The 22,930-nt window shown below is 41.3% G+C and overlaps 1 protein-coding gene across 2 annotated transcripts in view; it reads left to right on the top strand.

Moving 5' to 3' along the window:
• LOC124555180 (beta-1,4-glucuronyltransferase 1) overlaps positions 1–22,930 on the top strand; it is a 312,738-nt gene that overhangs the window by 66,522 nt on the left and 223,286 nt on the right. The window lies entirely within an intron of this gene.

The following is a 22,930-nucleotide window of genomic DNA, read 5'->3' as shown; positions in this document are numbered from 1 at the left end:
AAAATTTAGCATAGCACAAAAACTTTCTCTACTTCGTTCTTAAGTGACGACCATAGCCCAGCTAGACAATAGCATCGTCCTCAGACACCACTAATAAACTAGAAACGTACTACCACGATTATAATTATGCACCTCACAGGATGAACCCTGTTTCATAGGACTTCCTTGTGTCAACTTACCATCCAGTATATATTGGTACCTCAGGAAGATTAAATGACTGTCTTCTATGACCAAAAAAGTGAGTGTAGCAACGATATTGTCAATAGTCATATTTACGCGCAAGTCAGTACAACATGACACCTGTCATTTATGTCGCGGTAGACAAATTGTTGGAAATGTAGGCAGCCGTGGCTGGAATATTAAAACTATCAGCAGATGAAATCCACTTAAACATGCGTCTGAATCTATGAATAAGTTTCGGATGTATCAGGTTAGTTAAAACTGATAAGAGAACCGTACTCGTTTTAGCAAATACGTCGCACACGCTCCGGTTCTCAAAAATAAAAATGTTTTGGGCAAATAATTTTCCTAGTAAACAACTGATTTACACACATTTTGCTTTCATCGCCTGGTATTGCACAATTTTCACTACAAAATGTTCAGATTGTCAGAAAAGTCTGTTGAAACCGGTTATCAAAAATTTAGTAGTATTTATGCGATCTATGCTACAGGGTGTTGGTTACCAAGTAACATCACAAAATTCAGTGAAAACGATATTTTAGTTCGGTGGTGGAAAACGGAATGTGTCTATGTGCGGATTATTATTATTATTATTATTATTATTGATGATTCGTAGACACCCCCCCCCCCTTATAGTAACATCTGAAAAGCTTGACTCTGTAATTGGAGTAGTAATGAAGTCAGTTACCTGAATTAGTTACAAACTTATGTGCTCTCTGTGTCTGTAATATTTCAGATCGTTTATTAACGCCAATATAGTCAACGGTTGGGAAATAGAACTTCGGCGTTTCGAATTTGGTTTGGTGCCTCTAGGTATCTGCAATGTCATGAGACTTGCAGCGCCGGGCATGGCTACTGTGGTGCGAGGGATATTTGTGGGAGAAGGGAGCACTGTGTGCTTATGTGGTAGGGTAAGGGGGACGGAAGAGGGAGGCAGGGCAGGGCGCAGCCGCCGACCGCCGTGTGCGCACGCACCCGGCCACGCCACTCACGGTCCACGGCTTTCCCTTTCTGACAGTCCCTACCAAACGCGCTACCTCCTCTTCGGAACTCTGCACACTGCTGTCCCGAAAATCACAGTCGCGCAAGATTAAGGTATGAGCGCTGTCGTTTAATTTTTAAATCCGTTGGTTGTATAACTGCCTTCGGTGCGATGTTGTATCGCGTAACGTGAATAATAAAAATGTGTACTTCGCTTTCCTTACACACCGTGGCTTGTTTCGGCAAACAGAAAACAAAACAATTCTACAAACATGTAGAGAATTAACACCACTTGATACAGTAAGCAACTACTGTAGTAAAGTGCTAACTTCCTTTGAAAATGGACTGTAATCCGCTAGCCACTATTCATCTGTTACAGTGCGGTAAATTGGATTTAATTTTATTAAATCAGTGATTGGCTACACCGTTATGGTTGGTTCAAATGGCTCTGAGCACTATGGGACTTAACTGCTGTGGTCATCAGTCCCCTAGAACTTAGAACTACTTAAACCTAACTAACCTAAGGACATCACACACATCCATGCCCGAGGCAGGATTCGAACCTGCGACCGTAGCAGTCCCGCGGTTCCGGACTGCGCGCCTAGAACCACTAGACCACCGCGTACACCGTTATGGATAATGTCCTAACGAAAGCATAAATTAAAACGTGGCGCTATCATACCTTTCCATTCTTTCTTAGCCGTTAAATGCGAAGCTTTATCGCCATCTCGTTGATGTCCCTCCTTGCAGCTAGTATCAAGTGACAAAATGAAGCATAGAACAATAACTGGACCACAAGTGCAGTCCAAACTGTAAAAGATACGCAGCAATCTGTAATCAGAAAGCTGAACTCCGTACTATCCGCTGTGTTGCACTTACGTACCACTGTTACTTTTAAGTAAATTCGCGAGTGGTGTGCAAAAATAAAGGACGAACGATTCTGTATGACCTATAATTTCTGATTTTACCATCACGGCCATTTAATCAGATAAGTGTTGCAGGAAGTAATGTTGGTTCATTCTTCTAGGAATTTACGCTCTCTGAATTTTAAGATTAAGCCTAGTCGTCCTCCACGAAAGTAGGATGAACACGACGCTCTAGCACTTGACAAATTAAAGCGTGACTTAACGTGCTGTTCTCCTGGGGGTCTTCTATGTCTACTTCTTTTAGTTATCTGACAAGAGCTCCAGTTTAGCGAACAATATCAAATAATCGTTGGACCGAATTTTTTGAGTTTTGTAGCTTCGAATGATCTAGGATCAGGTTATTTGAGACACTAATTTGGACGCTCTAAAAATTTCTCGGAAATAAACTAAATCTTCAGCTACTAGCGGCATTAGATGTAGATAATACAAGATGAACTGCGCCTGAGAGATTGCTCCCGCATAATATTTTGAACAAATGCTGTGATGAGTCAGTGTGCGAATTTAATTCAGCGTCTCTCAGCTCGTTCAAATTCATGTTTTCGTCATGTGTTCGAATATTCGTCGAAAAAAGAAATTAGTCAGCATCAAAGTTATTGACTCCCACTGACGCTTGTTGAAGGCCAGTAAAAAGAGTATTTTCAGCACTGTTAGGGATTCCTATTAGAGCAGTAAATTTCCTGCTGTACACTCGTGTGACACTGTTAGTACAGTGAACTTGAATGCCGAATGACAGAAAGTTCACTTGAGTTGGAGGGAGATAATATTGCTGGTTCATGAAAAGTGTTCACTGACTTTTCCATTATTCTTGCACTTTTTGTAAAAATCTCTGCGGTTTAGTGGAGCCGTTATTGGCTTCTAAGGTGGAGCTCCGGAGTTTCGGTTCTGAGTTACCGGTTCGGCGAGAGCGAGAGAGAGAGAGAGAGAGAGAGAGAGAGAGAGAGAGAGAGAGAGAGAGAGAGAGAGAGGGGGGGGGGGAATAGTCTCAAACATTGTACAGTTAACTTCGAGAGGCCAGTGTTCTTCAATAAGTTTAGCCGACATGCAAGCGGCCGCGCTTCCATCAAATCTAGATTCTTGAATATAGTTGCGGTCCTCCCGACGTTTATTAACTTCTAATGGAACCGCGCCTTCTTTTTATCACAGATTCCGTCAAAATTGTTGGTATATGTAGGACTCGGACAGAAATGAAAGTGACAGAAGCGGGAGTCCCAGATGACCAAGAGTTTCGAAAACCTAGCATTGCAACTAGCGCGGGTCGGACGATGCATTACCCATTTAATTCCTGAGGGGTATTTTCGTTCTGTCGTTGCAACTACAAGAAAAGCTTTTTTCCTTCACCAGGTACGTTTCGCTTTATTGAGTTAATGCATCATAAGTGGTCTGTAATTAGATATTAATAATTTCATTTGTTTTTAAGATCGAAAGAACTGTTCGTTAGCAATGTTGATTTATACTTACTTCAATCTTAAAGACAAATCAAATTATAAGTATCTTGAAAAGGAAAGGCAAAAAACAATTTGGGATTGAAAAATTTCAGGAAGAGATTTTAAGGCGTACGTGAGAATTTCGAATGTAAAATTAGATACTTCCATTTTACAGTTCAGGATATACACGTGCTCGGGTGATACTCATTGTAAAAACGGGGAAGCAATAATTTTGTCGGCATCTTGAGTTAGTTATAATTGCTGCATTTTTACAATTACATGGTTGTGTTAAAATCTCTATGGAAGAACAAACTTTAGTTCGTAAAATGTTCTCTCATCGCAGAGTTTGGCAGTAAACATCGCATAACTCAGCATTTCAGCAAATATTGGCGAGGATATCTGGTGATATAGAGTGTGGCGTATTTTGTGCAGTTTTGTGTAGACCTTTATTTTTTGTCGATAAGAGCAGTTTTGAAGCATTTGATCAAATTATTTACCTGACGATAAAACTCGACATTGTAGGATTAACTGCAGATGGCTGTTCGAAGATCAGAATGAAACTAAATGAAATCGTGTTAACCGAGTCTTCCGGCAGTTCTTGGTAGAACAAAATTACAATAAATTAAAAACGCGCATAATGCTTACGTTCTGCAGTGTAGAACATCAGCAGTATAGTGCTTTTTATCTATTGTCAACGGAATACGAATTACTGTAAGCTTTAATTACAATAGCTTCCTGGAAAGTTAATTGTAGAATCCTCGTGGATGCTGAAAGTACAATCCTTTCTCGCAAATTTGCAGTCCCAAATTTTCCTTTCACGAAAATGATACATACAATACATTGAATATTATTTCGGTTTATTTGCAGTGTAAGCAACGTAAAAGTTGAAAACAGGAAAGCTTCCGCGTAGGGACTCAACCACACAACCCGCAAATTACCGTTCTGCCATCTTTGCACTGCACCAACTACTACCTGGAAACTATGGGAATACAAATAACTCATACTTCGACCGACCCCCCTTCACAAATGCATACTTTTTTCAACAATTCGCCACTTTGCACTTAAATTTCTGGCCAAGCCCTGCATATTCAACAAGTATGGAATAAATTAATGAGGATGAGTAGGCGCTGTCACCTCGTTAGTATAATTATTTTAGTCTAGGTTTCTATTGCGTCTTCTTTCTCACGAAAGTAATGCTAAAAATAAAATGCCCCGTTAAGTACGCCCACGGGAGATTTTTCTTACAGCTTACTCCGTCCGGACGAAACACGCGTAATGATGCCGCTGTGGCTGAAGAGTAAATTCCTAATTGTCTGTTAATTGATAGCAAGAGGACCTGCGGAAAGGTATGTACTTTAGAATGACGGGATATCATCATTATACCAAATATTTAAGAGCCATGATTGGTGGGACAAGAATATTCGTTTTTTCAGGTATGTGGCTCACTTTGATCCGTAACAAAAGCAGTTCTAAACAGAACAGAACGAACGATGCGTAAGGCAAGGGGCTAGTATCTTCAGGCCTGGACAGATTTGCTACGCTGTCGCTTATGATGCCGGAGGTAGGAGATGGGACGCGCAACGGTCGACAGTTGGCGGAACGGATGATGCTGTACTTTCAGGCAGTCTTGGGACAGACTTTGAAAGTTTCCTCTTAGATACCTTCATTTCTGTGTTGTCTCAGCCTAACACCATTACGCAACAACCAAGTGTCGTAACTAGGAGACGCTTCTTCGTCTCGTAATCTGTAAGTACACAGTGACAGCGACTAGGTTGCGCTTTTGTCTTGCTTGCAACTTCAATTTTCCATCCGTAGAACGTTATGGTTATTAAACATTTGCTCGTAAAAACAAATCAGCATTGATATTAGACTTTGATGTTACTAACGTAAGGAACTACTACTTCTGTCTGCGAAGTGATCACATACATTTTATTTTAGACCATACAGAGAGCTAAAGAGACACTGGTAAAGCACATTAAAGGATTTCTTTTTATTGCGTAGCACCTCTGTGTTAATGACCTATCACGATAGAATACGTTTTTATATCTACAATGACTGTAAATTCGGACCAAAAAACCTTTGAAATGTGAAATGCTGAATTGAAGATAAATTTAAAATTGATACGCAGCAAAAAGTTTACTTCATTGGCAGATTTCTGACAAAACTAGACTCCATGGGTGGGTCTAGAACTTCGTAATTCTGGTTTTCCTTGCCTATTCTAATATTTAAATGAACGTGACAACAGGGTGTTAACGTCTGTTGAGTTCGGCCAGCCTTATAACGTTCCCAGTTCTCGACAGACAAAGTGGGCTGGCTTGACGTTGTGTAGCGGCTTATCTGAGGAGAGAACGAGATTGTCTTCCTCCACGTACTTGCCTACACAATGATCTCCTAACGACAGCAAGCCATTTTGTAGAGCGCAGATATCAGTCCTGAAATGAGATAAGAGTTTACCGTACGGCCCCGGTCGTTAACTGGATCGCTATCGCTATTACCCAAGCTCAGATGTAAGTAACGGGATTCACGTAGTTTACTACGGAAGGCTTCTTTCAGGTGTACTCTTATTTTCTTACATACCGCATGATTCAGAGTTCTAACGCGTTTAAACGGATCGAGGTTACTCTTTGACAAATTTCCTCCAACCCTTCAAAATGAATGTAACTAACCCATATATTTCCGCACTAACGATCCAATTCAGCGTTTCACATGTAGTTTCCCCATTTTTGCCTTACATATTTTAAGTCTCGTAGATCGAGCTGTAGCAGATTATCCGGGTTAAATCCCTTTTCCTACATAGCCCCCACCTGTAGTAAATAGGCTAGCATGACGCCACAATAAATGATTTGCCTTCTTATTCAGTCTAAAGATTTTCCAATTCGTAATCTTCGGCCGCTTGCGTGTTAAAGTTGTTACTTATTTGTCCCTGCAGTGTCGCCATTTTCCTCAGTAGGCTGAGCAGACGTATTTCCAGATCTTCCTACCCGAATAAAATGTGATATGGTTGTGTCGCTAGCCAACTATGCTGACTACGAAGATCACGATAATAGTACTCACCAAGATGTCCGGAGACGTCGATCATTTTTCATTCACTTCCTCACGTGCGTGCTACTTATCCGAAGAACAAGTGGCACATGATAATTTCTGTTAAGACCATTCCTGTATTGCCAACCAAGTGGTGTATGGGACACAAAGTCCAACTGAGATGAACAAATGACCTACGTAATGCTCAGTGACAGCAATCAGAGCGGCGTCCAGAAACTGTTCACAGCTCCATAAACTGTGAATTCAAAAAGAAGTAGCCAGCTCATAATTCATAATAACAGCAGTTTTTGGATATCAGTTAAGACTACTTCTGAAGACAAGTTTAAATAGTGGCGTCAATCTACTAACCCGGAGGCATCCTGGAAAGCCGTATAGCTGGGAATGTCAAAGTGAAGTTATTAGCGAGGAAGGGATCTAGCAGGTTTAGAATTGTGGAAAAACCGAGCCTATGTTGCTTATTTATCTTACTGTTAAGCTGTACAACGTGGGGTAGTAAAGAACTGCGGCTGAACAGTTCAATAAAATTAAAGTACCTTTGTAAAACGTGTATGTGAATGATGAACGTATGTCTCGTCATTTAAGATTCATTACAAGCTGTCGTATTCTTCGTGAGCCGTTCTTAAAATATACCGAGAAACACATCAATTTATTTTTCTGAAACAGTACCAAGAAAAAAAAAATCAGTTGCTAAACAGATGTGAGATCAGTTTATCTCGTTGTCTGTAACGAAAGTGTCTTCAAAGAGTTCAGATATGCCATTGCCTGTAAAATCACCTAATGTTTGCAACAACTCTTAAAGATAAAAGCCGGTTATCCACTGGATGAACTTAATTATTCACATGTCAGCGTAGCGAGAGATTTACATATAAAATCTGCTAACCAGGTATGATCTAATACATTCTAGTCTACAGTTTTTATTCATTTTTATATAATTCATTACCGAGCATCTATATTTATTAAAGTTTCATAATTGTGGGATCAACGATAGAATTATTTATCTTAATTAGGTAGTATTCAGTTTTTTCTTATGTCTAGTCTCGGCAGACCGTAGGGCCGGCTTTAAGATAACTTCAGTTCATGATTATTCAAGCTACTGCAGTTGTACTGTTTCTTTCATGTTTCATACCAAATTTGTCTCAACTGATGATACGCTTAGACTCGGAAATTCGATAATTTATTGACGTATAACGCTCTCGAAGCTGCTTTAGACGTTTGTCCATTGGTGTGTAGTGAGGATTTCTCTCTTAATGGGTGCGTGAATATTTAACAAATACTACAAAAATAAATCTATAAACATTTACGCATTGCTCACTCCATTCTACTGCCACCAACACTGATCTTGCACAAGGACTGCGAAGACAAGACGCGATAAGAGAAATTAAGGCTGGTACGGAGGCATATAGATGTCGATGTTACGTCGTTCCGTTTGCCTGCGGAACAGGAATGAAGTGACTTGCGGTGGTACAAGGTACCCGACGCCATACACCGTTCGGTGATTTGTGGATTGTGTGTGTAGATGTAGTTAATACGTTGTCTGCACTATTCCACTTGTAATCAGTTACTCGCGTCTCAAAGTAAATAATCGACGCTGTGCTCAATACTGTTGTTTTTGTCTCTCCATAGGTTATTTGAACAATGCCCTACAAAACAGTGGCTGCCGCAACAAATGTGACGAGACTGACGTGCCAATTTCTGTCATGATGAGAAGCTCCAAGGCATTGCTGGATGCTTCAAACGCAGAAGTGTAGTACGTATCTTGTGTAGAGGAAATGAAGCGCCACCAGGAAATCTAGCTCTGTAACACCCTGTTTTACTTCCCAAGATTTGCGTGTGTGTGAGCCAACATTCTCCGTACCGAACACAGAGGGCGTTTTAAATACTCTTTGCAGGAAATGATGCTGTCACATTTCTTGACGTAGAGCACGCTTGATCAGCTGTGAGAAGTTCTTCGTACAGGGCCGGGAAAAAAACGCAGCACCCTCAACGACAAGGTCATATTATTGGCAAATAAGGTGACAGGTAGTTAATCACTGTAAGCATTCATCACACCAAATGAAGCAAAAGTCACAGTAAAGTGTGCCCAAACAGTCACATCAGTAAGCAATGCACCCTCCCATCTGGCGGCAGCGGAGCAGTGTATTGTCTGCAGGTGCCGTGCAGAATGACCTTCTGCGATAGTCTGTCCCAAGCATCTTGCGCCTTAGTAGTACGTTGCGTCGCAGCAGCAATATGTGGATGTTGATTGTCCTGCTGAAAAGTAATCACTGTTGTATCGAAGAAATGGCAGTTGAACGGTAGTAACAGCCTGTGCGACGTAGCGAGCACTGGTTACTCCACCTTGCAGAAACATCAAATGTGATCGCGACTAGTAACTGATGCCACTCTTCCCCAAATTTAGAGGGCGTAAAATTTGTCCTTACTAAAGTGCTCCTTTGTTCCATCATGTATTACGTACTGGCTCTCGTCAGTGTCCCATAGTAGGAGAAAAGTTCAGGAACACCCTCACCTTTGCCAGGCTCTCAATAAGCGGACTGAAGAGAACTGATTTGTTATTGTTACTGAATGGCTTTCTAGGCCACTCGGCCTCTAAAAGCGTAAGATCACTAATGCAGTTCATGCTGTTTCGTTAAGTTTACCAACTGGCTTACTTACATCAAAATGTTTTATTTTTAAGAAATTCAACTATCACATTGCCTTTAGGCGCCACTGCCTGTGTGAATGAGTATTAAACGAGGTCCGCTGCTGCCAACAAGGAACATCCAGCAGCCGTATTGAATACAGACTCCAAAGAACAACGTCTAAATCCATTCAGTGTCATATTAGTGCTCCGATGGTACGATGAACGGTGAGCGATTAACATTTGTAATTCCCTCATCAAATAATTGGCGCAGTGGTTACTTGAAAACATTTGCGGCGTTTATCACGTGTTTACTCAGTGAATGGCTTCAGTACAAAGAAGTTACGGGACAAAAATTATGCTGAAACTGTTCGCTGACAGATTAAGTTGCAAGCAGTGTTGTGATGAGGCAGGGAAAAGCTTTTGCTAAAAAGTTTGAGAGGAACAGAGAACCACACAAAGGGCATTTCTTTAAGCTTACTGGAACACAATGAATGTGAAAATGGAATAGTATCTTCAGTCTATCTGTATATGTTGTCCTCATAGATAGAATTCATATACGGCCAAATCATGATTATTCAAAAAGGAAAACGTGTCTTCATGTATTTCGATACAGATGCCATTGCCATATCGTAGATGTCACAGTATGACTTTGAAAGCTGTCAAACTCACAATTGCTCTAAAAGGATAAACTATTTCGCAGCTACAGGTATGCTTCCTACTACAGAAATATGCGCGTAGTCAAAATCCTCTATGAATCTTCTTTCATACAACAGTTCTAAAAGTTTTTTTAATAAAATGGTAGTTTGTTAACGACTGAATTGTTTTCCGACTGCTGAAGATGATCTAAAAGCTATATGTTCACTGAAAAATTATTTTTCATGTCTCAGTGTGAAATAGTTCATAAAAATAATTTTTTCTCATTAATCATAAGCCCCGCCAAAAGTGTGTCATTGGGTTGCAGTTAGAGGTTTACCAAGCTGGTTTCGATCGCCGCCGGGATAGACCTCGAAAGCTAACCGGTTCCCGTCTGCTCGGGTCAGTAGGAATTTCCCGTGGCTTTCCCTGTCTGTATAACGCAGTTGCTGCTTTCTTCCCAGAAGCAAGGCATCTTCAGAAGTTCAGCGCAATGCCTTTACATAAATTACGGTTCCAGTAATGCCTGCGGAGGAAGTTCGTAGCGATGGTTGCGTGAAGCTGACCACACAACATATCTCATGATATTCCAGACGGAAATTACGGTGATGCAGTTTTAGCGAAAAGCTTCTAATACAGAGCTTCAACTGAAGGAGCGTAATGGCAGTCTCAACGGGTTGACGTTTGAGTCCTTTTGGATCCATAGTGTATTTGCAAATAATTCTTTTTATTATTACGGTAATTTATTTCTACATGCAAAATGAAACGTGAGATTCTTCGTGGTTGGTCTTGTTTCATGAGAAGTGCTACAGCTTTGAAAATTTTAACTTTGTGTGGACATATGTTGCGAAATGGATATATGCCTCTGGTCACAGGAATATGAACAGGGTACAGGGTTACGGTAAAGCGTCTTCAGTAGGCTGGACGGCACACTTCATCTGCCAGCAATCTGTGGAAGCTGTATACGAATATGCAGCACCATTCAGCCTTCTAGTCAGAAAAGTGTATTGTGTCGACACGTCGGTTTATCATCTCCCTCTGTACCACTCAACACGCATCATCGAATTTAGTGTATTAAACTGTAGGTCGCTCTTACGATACAGAGATTCATAGGACACATCAACAGGTGGTCATCGAAACAAAAGCAAATCATCCATAAGGACACTATCTGCGTTAACAATAAGACACCTGCATGACCCTAACTCCTATTAATGACATTGGTATTCAGTATTAGTACGATTGGGAACTTAGGCTTCGAGAACAGTTATCAGTAAGTAAAATGGCAAAGAAATTGCAATTTAGATTTCAAACTTCGTAAAATGCACGGGTGCACCAGGACACGGCTAAAACAGTCAAGTGATCAGTCTTCAAAATTCCCGTCGTCTGCTAAACCATGCGAATGTGGCGTTGCGGCTAGACTTCGAATTCGTACACAGAAAGATACGCTTGGATTGTTACGTTGTCTTTCTAATTAAAGAGGTTTTTTGTTTAATTTGAAGGCTGAAATGATTCGTGGAAGATCGCGGCCAAATCGTTCTCCCTATGCTTCAAAACAATACAAATTATGTTGTTTGATCTTACAGACCACAAGTTCCAGAAACAGCTGTTCTTATGTCATATGTCTAATCGAGAAGGAATCCATGCTTCCATACATTTGTCAAACTATGTGCTATCTCAGGATGTAGTATAACAAACGGCTATTACTGAATTACATTAACATAAGCTTGAGAACTTGAATTACGGATGGGATCACAGAAGCCACGTCTGCAGATCTAAATTGTTTCTAGTCAGTTTTGACACTTCAGTCTGTCACGTGACGCTTTTATAGAACACTTACACATATACTCAAGACTACGTGAGCCCTCCGGACGCGTAATTGAGAGTAAAACGTATGTCATTCTTTCTGCTTTGTTTCTTTTATGGACGTATTGCTGGAAGAAAAACGGTCCGAATGTCTTCAATTTTACCTTGGTGGTCACAACGCGGATTATAAACCAGGCTAAATATCTCATGGCGCTTCTTGGGACATTGGTTCGCAGCATTTTGCGAGTCACGCTCACCAGTATGCGCAGCAGCTTTCTCGTCGTATCCCAATTGGAGTTGATTGAGCATTTGTGTGACCCTCTCGCGCTGAATGTGAAGCTCATCACGAAGCGTGTATCTTCTCTTATGAAACGTTGCATCCCTTTCATTAACGCAACTGAGTGGCGCCCCACACTGGCGAAGAACACTGTTGGTGAAGCGCCGATGGAATTCTTCCGGTACATCTGTCCTGCGTCTACTTTTCCCGCAGTTATATTTATGTGGTCGCTCTACTTCGTCTCCCCAGGCAGATTTCTCAGACACCTGTTGGCTGCGATTGCTTCCAGTGACAAGTGACCGATCGTACGTTACAGCGACGTTGGTTTATCATAACTGTATGCGTGTTACTTCTATTCAGCGTAATGTATCATATATGGGAAAGCTTATGCGTGAAAACTCAACAGTAATAAATGTCAGGATTTCCGATGGTTAACTTGACGACTGCGTTCCATAGAACGATTCTGTTCAGTACGGAATTTTAAAGAAAGTAGCTACATAATGTGCCACAGTAAGGATGTCGTGACGTCATTTCTAAGGTTTTCTCAGTTTGATGAATTATAAAGATTCCGGATTTTCAGAGGGGTTGTCAGTTCTGTGTTTGCTCGAGGTCGCTTCTATTAGTTTTTATGTGCTGTTAATGTGGGCGATGCTTGTGTGTTCGTTGGACTCCAACCAGACTGACATAGGTTGGCGATACCAGTAGTACATCCTTATCGTGAGAGTTCGGACAGTACCACACAAACGACGTTTAGATCACTGTTGTCGTCGAAATATTGTGTGGAATAATTAACTCTGGGTGGTATAACGAAAAGGCACGAGGAGAAATTGAAACTGTACAGACGTCAGTAAGTGTCGAACGGCATGGTTAGTAGTACAAAAAGAAGAAGAATTAGACACGAAGAGCTGAGTGTAGTTGATTGCGAAAGGTAAACATTTATCATCATCATCATCATGTATACTCAGCAAAGCTATGCAGAAGCTACCTTTATCGAAATTTCCCGAGCATAGACTTGGTCAAAAGCTCAAACATGGCTAGCAGCCAACGCCGGTAGAGACAACTGTGACTGTGTTACCTGCAAGTTTCTGTGGTAAATTCACTTTGACGGTGTTCTACTGACGACCGGCCGAGAGGCCACACACCGAAAGTTGGACGTTACATCCTACGTCCAGCTCTGGAATGCCATTCCCGCTCCGTTATAAGTTTGGGCGTGGAGTCCTAGAGCCGTCTAAAGGAATTTCTATGCCGGAATTTTACTGTCAACAATAACTCTCCTCTGTCAACCGCCTCCGACATGCATATGCTGTTGATGTGGGCGATTCTTGTGTGTTCGTTGGTCTCCAACCAGACTGACATAGCATTGTTCAATGGGTTACCACATTCAGTCTAACATGTTGCGAAATTCACACGTAGTATGGGAGCCACGTGTTTTCGGTTAATTGACAAACCGCACTGTGTGGTTCCTTCAAGCATTTGTTTTCAGTTAAATGCTCAGATGCAACATTGAGTTCCATAATGCGTTTCACAAATTTTAGGGGTGTTCTGATCTGCTTAATCTCCAGGTACTTCGTTATATGATAGTTACTCGTAGCCTTTCTTAGACTTCTTATAGTATACATTCAGTCGGAGATATTATCACCACAGTAGTCGAACCATTACATGAAATAATTGCACAAAGTAATGACGAGATTTAGCGTGACAAGTTTCGCCAAAAACAAAGATCGTAATTTTTATCTATTCTAATATTCGCAAGAAATATTTCTATAGCTCACACTCGTCGTCGTTAATACTGACGCTTTGGTATGGAGTTTAGAGCTTATAAAGGCTTATTAACTAGAGCTTTCTTTTACGACTTACACGAGTCTACACTGGTTCCGAGAAGCTAATGGCTTGCCAGTTAAACCCTTCGAAAATGTCAGTGATAGAACGACGCTTCATTAAACCGACACAGCCTTTTATCTTCTGGCCAGGTTTTGAGCCTGTAGTTGCTCTCGAATATTTGAAGTTGGAATTAATTCTTTCCTTCATTCAATCAGATCAAATTGTTCAGGGCAGTCCCCCCTTTTCTTGTCAACAACTAAGGGCGTAAATTGATTGGTAGTGCTACCAGTTACAAATTATAAGTAACAGTAACTTCACTTGGCCACTATTACCACACGTAGCAAGAACAATTATAGAACAACGAAGTTTCCCACAATGTGAACAAAATACTTGAATTTACGATCTAAAAATTAACCTAAGTAAACAGTAGGGAATTTATTTCAAAACTGTGGTGTTTCGTCACCCCACTGACTTACGTGTTGTCAAAATATTCCTGCTGGCATACTGCCCAAATTTATCAGGTGTCCTCTCCATATCAGTGTCAGAAATATCTTCAACACGAGAAATTCATGATCCACTCTTTAAAGATAACCGTAAATATGGAAGTACAGACCAGTGGTGCACTCTTGGGCTTCATATGTTTAAATACTTTTTTCTTTTTCAGTAAGATTATGCCGTCTGCTTATCGAAGATAGTTCAGTCTGTTACCAGCTTTGAATAGCGTTTGTCTTTGCTTGTGTTGTAAACTTCGTCTTCATATAAAACGAAAACGGTATTCCTATCTATTTAAGGGGTTGCGATAATTTGGTATCCACATAGGTGACAGATGTACTTAACGAGGTGGGATAAAAGTTGTTCTAATACTAGTTGTCATCTTCGTCACCAGCTTGATACAGTGTTCCATTACCTTGGTGCAGTGACTGCTGTCTACGTATTGTTGGAACGTTAACAGCCATATCTCGATAATTACAGAACTTCAATGTGTTGAGTGCCTTGGTATAGTGATCACTGCTCTTCTTTGGAAACGGCATTGGGATTTCTCTTTCCCAATGTAATTAGCAAATTTATTGGTGAATTGATCTGACATATTCACAGCAACTTTTTGGTTTGTCAGATGTCATAGACTCCATACACTGTCAAGAATACTCTCAAAGCTTAATTACGTTAAAGATGAGTGTTAAGTGTAATTTCCTTTATAAAGAGCTTTTCTGAGATTCTTAAAATTGAACACTTGCTGAGTGTGTTTTTGTTTTATAATGTATCTCGTTTTCTTGAAAGATTACGTAACTGTCAGTGGCGTTTTCGTTGGAGGAATGCTGGAGAAGGTCGTTCGTCCTGTCTCCACAATAACGTAATTTGCTGTTACTAATACAAAGATGCGATACTGAAATACAGTATCCGTATCGCAGTAGGTCGTCTGCTTCATCAGCAGGTAGCACTGTGTTAATGGAACAGCGAGACAGCACATCTTACAAGATGTCGCACGGCAGTCGGATCTTTGTATTACTTTGTTTGCGCTACGTGAAGCTCAGAATTCAAATATGTTTCCCACAGCAGCTCAATGCAACTCTCAAAAACCTTTCGAGAACGGAAGCTTCAAAATTTTCGGAGCCTTTTTAGCACCCTAAATGAATGTCTAAGTTAACTCGATGCGTTACGTGGTCCTGTGGTAGAATGCTTGCCTGCCCGTAAGATGTCTTGAGCTCGATTCTCGACTGTGATAGACTTTCAAACAAAGGTGCGCGTTCTACGAGCGTTTCCGAGAAGCGTAATATACACAAAGATATAAAAAAATTGTAATGTTTCTTAAATCGCTGTGTCTTCAATAGAAAATATCAGTAATAAAGAATTCATATTTCCGAAGGAAACTATTTTCGTGTACGAATGTAAATTAAAATCTAGGCACGTACATTTTTTATAAAAATGAGCCGTGTTAATTAGTATTAAAGTGACGAATATATTTAAATGAGGCAGTTACTCTATATTAAAGAAAAGAGACCGAAATGACTCGAACAAGTGATCCGTTGATTACGTTTCGAGCACAACCAAGTTTTCTTTTCCATCTCCATACATTTTACACTTTCCGCAAATGATCGTAGCTTTGTTTTAAAATACACATCGGCCGCAAATATAACCCAGCCTCCCCATTTGGTAGGCGAGCGTTCTACCACAGTCACACTCTACTTGCCGAAAAGTAGATCTTACTTTCGGGTATTAGAGACTCGGAAAATTCTAGTCTTTTCTGGAATATTTTTGAGAGTGGTATCGAAATGCTTCGAGAAATTAATATTTGAATTCTGGACTTCAGGTATCGTAAACAAAAAATTACAGGAATTAAATTGCCGCATTGTCACCTTGCCAGATTTTCGATGCGGGAGTATCTTGATTAGATGTGCCTAACCTCGGAGTGGTTTTTGTGGTATCAGACTTCTCAAGTTATAGTACTACACGATAGTGGGATAAATAATTGGATGAGTCAGCCCCAGTAGAGATCCAGAAAGGTGGCAAGGTGTGTGAACGACTGAACATAGTTGGCGGCAGATGGAAGATAGGTACCAATGCGCTCTGGGACAAGAATTTAAATACACACATTTGTAAGCATCTCGCAATGCCATAATACCCAAACAACTTGCTTCGAACCTATGTCACAAACGGGAATCGCAACCGCGACTTTCGCTGTACGAAGCAACGGATCACATCCCGAGACCACGAAAACTGCCGGCCGGTGTGGCCGTGCGGTTCTAGGCGCTGCAGTCTGGAGCCGAGCGACCGCTACGGTCGCAGGTTCGAATCCTCCCTCGGGCAAGCATGTGTGTGATGTCCTTAGGTTAGTTAGAACTAATTAAACCCAAGTTCTAGGCGACTGATGACCTCAGAAGTTAAGTTGCGTAGTGCTCAGAGCCAACCACGCAAACTATCCACAGTGATACTTGAAGATACGCTTACAAACTGAAGGTAGGTAGTGGTATAACTACGTGTAGACAGCATAAACTACTGTATTCGTAAACTTGGAACATGTACTACCCGTTTAGCAGTGCAATGTCATGGACATGCAGTTACAGATATTAGTAGCAGGTCTTTCGTAGTTGACGTTGTATATTAACTAGGTTTCTCAAAGGCGTATAGCAGTCGAATCAAATATCGAGCGGAAGTGACAGATGGAGGGGTGACTGTGTTGGTTATCATTGGAGCAGGAGCGAAGCACTCAATTCGGCAACGCAGCAAGCACTAGGAACGAGGCACGAGGCAACAGGCACCTGTACGGGAGTCGGGACTGGGGGTCACGGTACGGCGAGTGTTTACCGTGCATCGCCTTCGCGTCCGCTCGGAAAGGAAACGCTGGCAGCTCTCTAGCGGCAGGTATCGCTGACCTCGATGCTGCGGCGGCGCCGGACCTCGACCTTGCTGGCTACCAGCTTCCCATGTCTACAGCGCGCCATGCCTGCCCTTGCGTCCCGCTGCGGTGCAGCAGCTGGGATGAAATCCTAATGTGGCCATTCTGCTCTAAGTAATTCTTGGTTTCCTTTTTTAAATCCCTTGAGGAGAAAGGTCGGTTGATTTCGTAAAGGCCACGGCTTTACCTTCAGTTGATGTCCATGTTGGTGACTTCGTTCGTGCATGCACACTGGCACTGGAACTGCTACAGAACGCTCGCTCTCAATATTCCTTCACTTTAACAAGTTATAAGGACCGGTCGTCAGTGGAATAACCCGGAATATTAGCTGGATTTCTCACGGGGATGCGTGGAGCGTACAAAGACATATGCTCGAAGAGTAATAACTTTGATTTGCGCAACTACCCCGCGTCGCGTGTATTTCCACTAAAGAACGTGATGTTTTGTAGGTGTTGGAGGGAAATAAGGCTAAACAGGTTGTTGTGGACATATTAAAAAAATAGTTCAATTGGCTCTGAGTACTATGGGACTCAACTGCTGAGGTCATTAGTCCCCTAGAGCTTAGAACTAGTTAAACCTAACTAACCTAAGGACATCACACACATCCATGCCCGAGGCAGGATTCGAACCTGCGACCGTAGTGGTCTCGCGGTTCCAGACTGCAGCGCCTAGAACCTCACGGCCACTTCGGCCGGCAGACATATCCGTGAGATGATTAAAATTTGTTTAAATTTGATGTTATAATCCACCTGAAACACTCAACACCAGAAAAGCTTGGGCCTGGGTTGCAGTAAACATGCTGCACCGCCAGTCAAGGAAAGACACGGCCTTCCCGCAACTAATCTGTGACGATTGCCGTTATTACGCCGCCGTAACATTGCCGTTTCTGCGTTGTCTGGAATGTTGAAAGTGACGGACGCACGCAGGAGAAAGTGATTACTTCTTTAACAGCTTTTGTGAAATCTTAACTGGTTTGATGCTTTCAGCCTTGATAAAAACAGGCGAATTGTTATCCAGGCAATGCATATTGTGTAGTCTCGTTCGACAGACGCAGCAATTAAATGTTGCTTAACATTACTCTGCTCAATCAGCGCTTCTAGAAAGATCGTAGATTCAGAAACTCTGAAGTTTCCACCAGGGTCTACCATCCTGTTGTGTACCAGACCTGAGTCATTCCAGAGGCGAAGTGCAGCTAAATGTGTTAGCAAATATTTTAAGTTGTTGGCTCTTTTCTTTGGACCACATTGCAGTGATTCAACGTTGTAAGATAACTGAAAAAATATTTTGAACTCATATGCACGTGAGTTAGATGGACTACAGCGGATAAACAGTGAACCTAATTACGTAAATTCGAACGTTATATTGTCCACCAAATTTTCCACTATCTCGTGTGCTTTTTCCCGTTCACTGCTCGTAGAAACTGTCTACAGTAATTTAGTACTGTTCTGTTTCTTCCGAAAGTTTTTAATTGCTCAAGCGTCTCTACAGCAATATACAGATCTCACCTGCGCCCGGCAGCTGGAATGCGCTAACTGCAAATAGAATTAAAAACCAGCTGTGGAAAACATTACAGAGTCCACAGGCTGGTAAATGGAATTTTGCAGTGGGTGTAAATCGTACTAATATGGTTAACAGAAATTCGCGCGATACTTCGGTCGTGCAAACTAATTTACGGATAATCTGACATTACTACAGCAATGAAACTGTTAAGAGATTTTTAAATTTTCATTCCGTATTAAAACTGCACAACAATGAACTTAGAGTAAGAAGTACATTTTTAAGGAGTGTCATAGAAAAATTTATAGAAGCGGAAATTGCCAAGCTTCTCGTCCTGTTTCTCACATTATTCATCATAATTTATCCTAACATTTGCTGGTCCCAAAACGTGGGATACAACCGTGGTAGTTTTACAACTAATTCCGTACTTCGGATAGTCTCGGAGTAAAGTTAATGTGCGTTCTTTCTCAAAGAATTCTATGTTACGCTCTAAATTAGAACAACTGTAATGTCGCTGCTGGGCACCTTTGGCGAAGATGTTAGGCTCATATCTGGTCACAGTATACTTACACTCAGCGGCAGAAATCAGTCCAGTACTTCATAGCGCGCCAAGACCTGCGCAAGGAATGTATCGATCATAGGTAAGGCGACGCAGTTAAAATGTTTCCGCTCATGGCCTCTTCTGAAACACACACAGTTAAAATTATCAGAGGTGGAGGAATCTGTAAAAAAAAAAAAAAATAAATACCGTTTCCTTCGTTAATATTCCACGATGGGGATGTCTTGTAACCTTAAATATCGTCGGACACTACCAAAATATGTATTTGTCAACATCAGTTTCTGGAGACCTGTATTATAATGGGCAGTGGCTGCTACTAAGACTGAAATTTTGGTAATAGGAGTGAAAGAGTAGGACGACTGGCGCAGATATGCTTCGTGTCACCTGTGTCGTAGGATAGTCCAGAAACTTAGAATCTCGCAGTAGTTGGACGGTGTTCTGTACTATTTTGGACACGTTTTTAAGAAAGTTAATGGTTTCCTAACTTTTCTTTGAGGTACTAATTTTGATAGTACTTGTAAAAACTTAGTTTTTGAAACTCCTTGTAAGTACCCTTCTTGTTCACAATACAATGGTGTGACTTGCGTAAACTTCCTTCTAAGGCGTACTTTATTGAAACTATTATATAATTATCCTGTATCTCATAGCAGGTGTGTTAACTTTGGTTTTTTATTTTTTTATCTCTGTAGATAGCTTCAGTGTGGTTTTCTAATTGCTCAATGTTACCAAAACATAAACTGCTCGAACCATAATTCCAACTTCACCTCTGAACTACGTCTCAACGGAAGGATTAATGCTGTCTCGTTCTACAGGAATAAGATGTCTTATGCGTAATATTCAGACACTATAAAGAAATATTCTAGTTCTGTCTATTGAATAGCCTGTCAACCATGGCCTCGAACGAATATAATTGGACTACTTTCGACTGCGGAAATTAGCTGCGTAAATTGCTAAACATGAAATGCTACTGCTATTCCCAATCCTGACGCTCAAACAGAGCAATCGTGAAAATGAACTTCGTAACACTCTGACTACTCAACAAAAATCAATTTCAGACGATTAACAGTCGTGTTAGAATCTGCATATGGTTATTAATACTACTTTTGGATTATATAGATAAACCACGAATGATCACTGTTTCCTAATTACAACACACAATAGTTTATCTTAGCCCTGAAGCTGATCATTATCTGAACGACGGGAACTGTGATTTCTCTCTGCTGTGATCAAATACCTGAAATAAATCATTGAGAAGTATGTACCTGTAGGAAATCAGTGTCCTGCGTGTGCCTGAAATTAATGTAGCTGCTTACCAAAACTCTGAACGTTCGTGGACAATGCAGCTCGCTGACCACGTTACAGCGCAATGCGTGTAAGCAACGTAACGTTACTCTTACTTCAAATACTAAAGGAAAATGTTACAACTGGGATTAATTAATTCAAAAGATTATTTCAAACTAGTTATAACGGAATTCAAACTCGCACATGATTTCAATTACATTAGTATGAAAACTTCTGGCCCACTTCAGGCGTTGTTACAAACAGAGATATTAACAGGCATGAACCCAATAGACATCGGGAAAATTTTTTCACAAAATCTACTTACTTTTCCAATGTGCATTTAAAATTGGTGAAGGAATAATTTGCGAGTTACCAGAACACATGATTGATAGCATGAGGTGGATACCAACGCAGAGATTGTCGAACGGAACTTCATCTTTCACGTAATAATAATTCGTGGAATGAATGCCAAAGCAGCTTGCGCGAGTATCACAATCAGCGGACGCACCCAGTATATAAATTGCCACACAGTCTCATTCCTGCCGCGCGGGATTAGCCGAGCGGTCTGAGGTGCTGCACTCATGGACTGTGCGGCTGGTCCCGGCGGAGGTTCGAGTCCTCCCTCGGGCATGGGTGTGTGTGTGTGTGTTTGTCCTTAGGATAATTTAGGTTAAGTAGTGTGTAAGCTTAGGGACTGATGACCTTAGCAGTTAAGCTCCATAAGATTTCACACACATTTCAACATTTTGTCTCATTCCAAGTATAGAGGCACACAGGGAAATATTTCAGTAATCAACTACCATTGGTCATGACCACCGACAGAACTAGATAGACGACGACTCTCGACGGGATGACACTGACTTCATCTGTCCCTAACATCACCTCTGGCAACCAGATAGACAGACCATCCATGTGTTCAGGTGTACAGCCACAAAGCTTATGAAATTTACAGCCATTTCTGAACATAAGCGCAACTTTGTATACGTGCTAATACGAACAGGCAGAAGAGAAGAATGGTGATATGGGCTAACATCTGTGAGCTTGTTCAAGCCTTTTTATATCAACAGAAATGTTAAGTTTGTTTAGAGCTGTCTTCAACGAACTGAGCAGTTTCTGCGCTGTTGTAAAAGGATGCGCGAGTTGGCGCTGGGGCAGGGAATTGCGTGTCGTAAAGTTGCTCTGCCTTAGCTCGTTACTACACGGCTCTTTGCCGTCAGTTGTCTGTACGCCTTCTGTTTCACGCACTGCTCGACGCAGACAGTTTGTCCTAGAACGCAAGCTACATTAACGTTCGTTTCTTAAGGTATACTGAAAAATTCCGTTACATCCAGACCAGTCGCTGTTCATTGCTTAGTGTAGAAACAAAACCCGTGCTTGCATTCGCAGAACAAGGGAATTATGTTGGCAACGAAGCAGTTGTAAGTGTTCTCATAAATACATTGCTATAATTAAATTGGATAACGTAATAAATTTTAACACACTGTGTATTCCTCAGCTTCGGGAGTAGCAAAATGACACAGTCCAAAGGAAAGATCCGGTGCGTCGTTTAGGAGCGCCACCGTCATGCAATGGTAAGTCAGTTCCAATTTATGCAAAAGTATTCATATGTTTCTGAAATTGTCTGTTCACGGTGTTGAGATAAAAAAAATACATGCTGTTGTGCGCTCTTTTCTGAAGTTACTTACCTGATGAGGAAATAGTCTAAAAACCTACTCAGCTATTTCTTTTGAGTGGCAGGTGGCACCAGAAATATGTCAATAATTGTCCTATAATCTAGTCGCAGTTCGGAAGCCTTGCGGTTCTTAGGAAAGTAATATTTCTCTGTGAAAGCGACGATTCGGATTTTCACACAGAGAAACAGCTATCGACCCATGTCCCAATCATTTTGGCGCAGTATGAACACGACTGGTGCCCACCATAGCTGGACTGATTGCACCTTCACTGAGAGAGACATTTTAGCATTGGGGTTCGTATCAACTTCTGCCCCGATTGTCATCTATGGGCCGCGTGAACTATCTTCATGATGTCTTCTTTCCTGATTTTGGTGTTCGCAGAACTTACGCTGTCTTTCAGTGTGTTCTTTCATTTAATTCGTACACACATTGACATGCTTTCTGACCTTTTTGTGAAGACCCCTGAACTACTACTTGTTCCGAAAAGTTGGCTTGTCTTGAATTTCTGCTTTCTTAATGTTGGCTTCTCCTAAGTCATTTCACACTTCCTTGAGCCAACTTATAAGTGTTTTGGTATTTTTTCCAAAATGGTCAAGTAGTTAAGTCTATCCGGGTTGATTCTAGCCAAGTCACAATAAAACGCAATTCTCCATAAATCGTCACTTGGGTGTAGATTATTTACTTATTCCCATCCACGTACTCCAAACTTCTCTTGGACGGAGTATTTTCCGTAATCCCTACCTTTCCTATTCCTCCCTCAGCACCTCGTGGTCTAGTGGTTAGTCTTGCCGCCTGTGAATCGTGGCGTCCCGCGTTCGA

This window comes from Schistocerca americana, chromosome X (genome assembly GCF_021461395.2).
Source record: "Schistocerca americana isolate TAMUIC-IGC-003095 chromosome X, iqSchAmer2.1, whole genome shotgun sequence".
In the NCBI taxonomy this organism is placed as follows: Eukaryota; Metazoa; Arthropoda; class Insecta; order Orthoptera; family Acrididae; genus Schistocerca; species Schistocerca americana.
The sequence above is the reverse complement of the archived record's forward strand: the minus strand, read 5'-3'. Positions and strand labels throughout refer to the sequence as shown.